Source organism: Coregonus clupeaformis, chromosome 1 (assembly GCF_020615455.1).
Source record: "Coregonus clupeaformis isolate EN_2021a chromosome 1, ASM2061545v1, whole genome shotgun sequence".
Taxonomy (NCBI): Eukaryota; Metazoa; Chordata; class Actinopteri; order Salmoniformes; family Salmonidae; genus Coregonus; species Coregonus clupeaformis.
The window spans coordinates 82,091,995-82,098,484 of NC_059192.1; the positions used below are offsets into that span (position 1 = coordinate 82,091,995).

The following is a 6,490-nucleotide window of genomic DNA, read 5'->3' on the forward strand; positions in this document are numbered from 1 at the left end:
TTCGAATCTCAGAACTTATTTTTTCTTTTTTTCACAGTTTGTCATGATGCTCGTGTGGTGTTCTCTGCCTGGCTGTGCTAATTACAAACAAGCACGAAAATGAGTTATCTTTCACCATTCTACCTACCAGAGATTCACCCCGATTCTGCCAGTGGCTTGCAGCTATCAAGACCCTTACAAAAAAAGATTGCAGTTTTAAAACTGCAGTAAAAGTGCAGTAACTGCAGTCCACTGTGGTATGTTGGACTCAGTAATTGCAGAATAACTACAGTGTACTGCAGTTGAACTGCAGTTACAGTACCAGTCAAAAGTGTGGACAAACCTACTCATTAAAGGGTTTTTCTTTATTTTTACTATTTTCTACATTGTAGAATAATAGTGAAGACATCAAAATTATGAAAAAACAAATACGGAATCATGTAGTAACTAAAAAAGGGTTAAACAAATCAAAATATATTTTATATTTGAGAATCTTCAAATAGCCACCCTTTGCCTTGATGACAGCTTTGCACACTCTTGGCATTCTCTCAACCAGCATCACCTGGAATGCTTTTCCAACAATCTTGAAGGAGTTCCCACATATGCTGAGCACTTGTTGGCTGCTTTTCCTTCACTCTGCGGTCCGACTCATCCCAAACCATCTCAATTGGGTTGAGGTCGGGGGATTGTGGAGGCCAGGTCATCTGATGCAGCACTCCATCACTCTCCTTCTTGGTAAAATAGCCCTTACACAGCCTGGAAGTGTGTTGGGTCATTGTCCTGTTGAAAAACAAATGATAGTCCCACTAAGCCCAAACCAGATGGGATGGCGTATCACTGCAGAATGCTGTGGTAGCCATGCTGGTTAAGTGTGCCTTAAATTCTAAATAAATCACAGACAGCATCACCAGCAAAGCACCCCCACAGCACCATACCTCCTCCTCCATGCTTCACGGTGGGAAGTACACATGCGGAGATCATCCGTTCACCCACACCGCGTCTCACAAAGCCACGGCGGTTGGAACCAAAAATCTGAAATTTCGACTCCAGACCAAAGGACAAATTTCCACCAGTCTAATGTCCATTGCTCGTGTTTCTTGGCCCAAGCAAGTCTCTTCTTCTTGTTGGTATCCTTTAGTAGTGGTTTCTTTGCAGCAATTCGACCATGAAGGCCGGATTCACACAGTCTCCTCTGAACAGGTGATGTTGAGATGTGTCTGTTACTTGAACTCTGTGAAGCATTTATTTGGTCTGCAATTTCTGAGGCTGGTAACTCTAATGGACTTATCCTCTGCAGCAGAGGTAACTCTGGGTCTTCCATTCCTGTGGCGGTCCTCATGAGAGTCAGTTTCATCATAGCGCTTGATGGTATTTGCGACTGCACTTGAAGAAACTTTCAAAGTTCTGGAAATGTTCCCAATTGACTGACATTCATGTCTTAAAGTAATGATGGACTGTCGTTTCTCTTTGCTTATTTGAGCTGTTCTTGCCATAATATGGACTTGGTCTTTTACCAAATAGGGCTATCTTTTGTATACCCCCCTACCTTGTCACAACACAACGGATTGGCTCAAACGCATTAAGAAGGAATGAAATTCCACAAATTAACTTTGAAGAAGGCACACCTGTTAACTGAAAGGCATTCCAGGTGAGTACCTCATGAAGCTGCTTGAGAGAATGCCAAGAGTGTGCAAAGCTGTCATCAAAGCAAAGGATGGCTATTTGAAGAATATCAAATATCAAATATATTTTGATTTGTTTAACACTTTTTTGGTTACTACATGATTCCATATGTGTTATTTCTTAGTTTTGATGTCTTCAATCTTATTCTACAATGTAGAAAATAGTACAATTAAAGAAAAACCCTTGAATGAGTAGGTGTGTCCAGACCTTTGACTGGTACTGTATACTGCACTCTAACTGCAGTTACACTGCAAAATTACTGCAGTAAAAAAAACGGTGTTATTTTGGATGCAGTATTTGCAGCATACTGCACTCTGACTGCAATTTATTTTCTTAATGGGAATGATGGCTGCGGAGACCAAAGATTACCAGAGGGATTTTCAGGCTGAACTGATGGGAAATCCATTTCGATGACAGCTGAGAAGTGATGGAATACCAGTGATTTTTTTCCTTCACAACAACACGGAAGATCCTCAATTAGAGGTAACCTAACGTTAGCTAGCTTGCTAGCTTAGCTGGGTAAGTTAGCTAGCTAGAGAACGCTACAGTCCTGTATTGAACTCTGAAAGCCATAAGCTAAATCATATAGCTATCTTTTGGTATACACACTGCCAATCAATTTCGCCTATGCCATGGTAGTCAGTGCTGGACTGGTAGCTACCTTCAGCAGAGTAAACATGTTTGTTTGTTCGTTCTATCTTTGACTGACGTTAACTAACGTATCTCAATTTGGTAGCAATCTATTCCACCCTTGTCTGGAAAACACTCCGTTACTAAAATTAAAATTGTCAGTGTAGCTAACTCACTCTGTGGGTTGATAGCAATGTTGAATGTATATAAATCGTCTATGGTTGGTTAGTTGGTTCTCAGCCAGTCTCAGCAGGCTAGCAATCTTGCTGCCAATTTGGTGACTCTAGTTAGCTAACAGCAAGCTGACAATATTGAAATGTCCATGTTAGGTATGCTTAGCTAGCCAGTCTAATAGAGATCAATACAGTTGGTGGCGTGGTTAAATTATGTATTGTTGTGTATTTTGTTGTAGGTGGTACAGAATCTATTTCCACCAACATGCGCTTCCTAGCCCTAGCTCTGCACAAGGTGAAGGTAAGTTGGCCAAAATATTTACAAGCTGACGGCTAAGATAGCTCAATTAAGCATGGTATAAACACGAGTTGGGTAGTGTTTGTATGATTTGTGTTATGGGGTTACAGGTGGTTAGAGGCAGCCTGAGGACCAAAGTGTATCTTCCAGACAATGTAATCAATTTAGTCTACCCCTCTCTTTTTACTTTTTCTTTTTGTAAAACTCAGGTTATCTGGAGTCATTCCACAGTGCCCTGTTGAAAAATACCCCAAAGCTGGGACATTTTGGGTACACAAGCACGAGGGAGCGGACACACCTTGTTATGGTTATGGAGAACAACACGATTGTGGGACAGAAACCAGCAAGGGACACTGAAAGGTATAAAATCAAGACTACACCAGTAATGACAACCACCTCATTATTCACACTGCAGATTCTCAAAACACAATACAATGACAGGTCTACAAAATTCCCCTGCAAAGGGCTACTATTGACAAGAATGATCTGTCAAAGTCAATGGGCTGGGGGAGGTTTACAGACTGTACTTTGAGATGAGGAAGGGGGTTTTGGTTGTGCAGGGTTGTGCTTAGACTGTAAATGTATTGTTGTGTATGAAATCTCTCATACACAACAATTCATACTGTGTAAGAACTGCCTTCCTAAAACTTTTCACACCTTCTTTAGTCCCCTTGCCCATTCACTTTGTTGACTGACCTTTCCTCTCAAAAGCACCTCCCAATGTCCCCTCATTGTCCCTAAACAACACACTATCCGGTCCCATTCGGTTGATATCATTACCAACAAAGGTGTGTTGCCCTACGTCCCTTCCACAAAAAGTGTAAAATAGTAAGACCAAAACCATGTCTTTCCAGGAGATGTGCAGAACCATCAAATCTACCAGACGAGCTAAATGACTTCTATGCTCGCTTCGAGGCAAGCAACACTGAAGCATGCATGAGAGCATCAGCTTTTCCGGACGACTGTGTGATCACGCTCTCCGTAGCCGATGTGAGTAGATGGATTACCAGGACGTGTACTCCGAGCATGCGCTGACCAACTTGCAAGTGTCTTCACTGACATTTTCAACCTGTCCCTGACTGAGTCTGTAATACCAACATGTTTCAAGCAGACCACCATAGTCCCTGTGCCCAAGAACACTAAGGTAACCTGCCTAAATGACTACCGACCCTATAGTACTCACGTCTGTAGCCATGAAGTGCTTTGAAAGGCTGGTCATGGCTCACATCACCTGGAGAAAAGGAACAACTACGTGAGAATGCTATTCATTGACTACAGCTCAGCGATAAACATCCTGGATCCTGAACTTCCTGACGGGCCGCCCCCAGGTGGTAAGGGTAGTTAACAACACATCTGCCACGCTGATCCTCAACACGGGGGCCCCTCAGGGGTGCGTGCTTAGTCCCCTCCTGTACTCCTTGTTCACCCATGACTGCATGGCCAGGCACGACTCCAACACCATCATGAAGTTTGCCAACGACACAACAGTGGTAAGCCTGATCACCGACAATGATGAGACAGCCTATAGGGAGGAGGTCAGAGACCTGGCCGTGTGGTGCCAGGATAACAATCTCTCCCTCAACGTGATCAAGACAAAGGAGATGATTGTGGACTACAGGAAAAGGAAGACCGAGCACGCCCCCATTCTCATCGACGGGGCTGTAGTGGAGCAGGTTGAGAGCTTCAAGTTCCTTAGTGTCCACATCACCAACAAACTATAATGGTCCAAACACACCAAGACAGTCATGAAGAGGGCACGACAAAGCCTACTACCCCTCAGGAGACCTGTGATCCTCAAAAAGTTATACAGCTGCACCATCGAGAGCATCCTGACTGGTTGCATCACTGCCAGGTATGGCAACTGCTCGGCCTCCGACCGCAAGGCACTACAGAGGGTAGTGTGTACGGCCCAGTACATCACTGGGGCCAAGCTTCCTGCCATCTAGGACCTCTATACAAGACTCCATTATCTATGCATAGTCACTTTAACTCTACCTACATGTACAGTGGGGGAAAAAAGTATTTAGTCAGCCACCAATTGTGCAAGTTCTCCCACTTAAAAAGATGAGAGAGGCCTGTCATTTTCATCATAGGTACACGTCAATTATGACAGACAAATTGAGAGAGAAAAAATCCAGAAAATCACATTGTAGGATTTTTAATGAATTTATTTTCAAATTATGGTGGAAAATAAGTATTTGGTCACCTACAAACAAGCAAGATTTCTGGCTCTCACAGACCTGTAACTTCTTCTTTAAGAGGATCCTGTGTCCTCCACTCGTTACCTGTATTAATGGCACCTGTTTGAACTTGTTATCAGTATAAAAGACACCTGTCCACAACCTCAAACAGTCACACTCCAAACTCCACTATGGCCAAGACCAAAGAGCTGTCAAAGGACACCAGAAACAAAATTGTAGACCTGCACCAGGCTGGGAAGACTGAATCTGCAATAGGTAAGCAGCTTGGTTTGAAGAAATCAACTGTGGGAGCAATTATTAGGAAATGGAAGACATACAAGACCACTGATAATCTCCCTCGATCTGGGGCTCCACGCAAGATCTCACCCCGTGGGGTCAAAATGATCACAAGAACGGTGAGCAAAAATCCCAGAACCAGGACCTAGTGAATGACCTGCAGAGAGCTGGGACCAAAGTAACAAAGCCTACCATCAGTAACACACTACGCCGCCAGGGACTCAAATCCTGCAGTGCAAGACGTGTCCCCCTGCTTAAGCCAGTACATGTCCAGGCCCGTCTGAAGTTTGCTAGAGTGCATTTGGATGATCCAGAAGAGGATTGGGAGAATGTCATATGGTCAGATGAAACCAAAATAGAACATTTTGGTAAAAACTCAACTCGTCGTGTTTGGAGGACAAAGAATGCTGAGTTGCATCCAAAGAACACCATACCTACTGTGAAGCATGTGGGTGGAAACATCATGCTTTGGGGCTGTTTTTCTGCAAAGGGACCAGGACGACTGATCCGTGTAAAGGAAAGAATGAATGGGGCCATGTATCGTGAGATTTTGAGTGAAAACCTCCTTCCATCAGCAAGGGCATTGAAGATGAAGCGTGGCTGGGTCTTTCAGCATGACAATGATCCCAAACACACCGCCCGGGCAACGAAGGAGTGGCTTCGTAAGAAACATTTCAAGGTCCTGGAGTGGCCTAGCCAGTCTCCAGATCTCAACCCCATAGAAAATCTTTGGAGGGAGTTGAAAGTCCGTGTTGCCCAGCGACAGCCCCAAAACATCACTGCTCTAGAGGAGATCTGCATGGAGGAATGGGCCAAAATACCAGCAACAGTGTGTGAAAACCTTGTGAAGAATTACAGAAAACGTTTGACCTGTGTCATTGCCAACAAAGGGTATATAACAAAGTATTGAGAAACTTTTGTTATTGACCAAATACTTATTTTCCACCATAATTTGCAAATACATTCATTAAAAATCCTACAATGTGATTTTCTGGATTTTTTTTTCTCATTTTGTCTGTCATAGTTGACGTGTACCATTGATGAAAATTACAGGCCTCTCTCATCTTTTTAAGTGGGAGAACATGCACAATTGGTGGCTGACTAAATACTTTTTTTCCCCACTGTACATATTACCTCAATTACCTCGACTAACCTGTGCCCCCGCACATTGACTCTGTACCGGTAACCCCTGTATATAGCCTCGCTACTGTTATTTTACTGCTGCTGTTTTTTTTTTTTTTTTTTTTTTA

At 43.4% G+C, this 6,490-nt stretch overlaps 1 long non-coding RNA gene across 1 annotated transcript; it reads left to right on the top strand.

Annotated features, from left to right (window-relative positions):
* The first annotated feature begins 1,935 nt into the window (after window positions 1-1,935).
* Window positions 1,936-3,657, top strand: LOC121584201. The gene is made up of 4 exons (XR_006003680.2): window positions 1,936-2,145; window positions 2,705-2,766; window positions 2,973-3,123; window positions 3,618-3,657. It is a non-coding gene; the product is annotated as an uncharacterized LOC121584201 (long non-coding RNA).
* The last annotated feature ends 2,833 nt before the right edge of the window (window positions 3,658-6,490 follow it).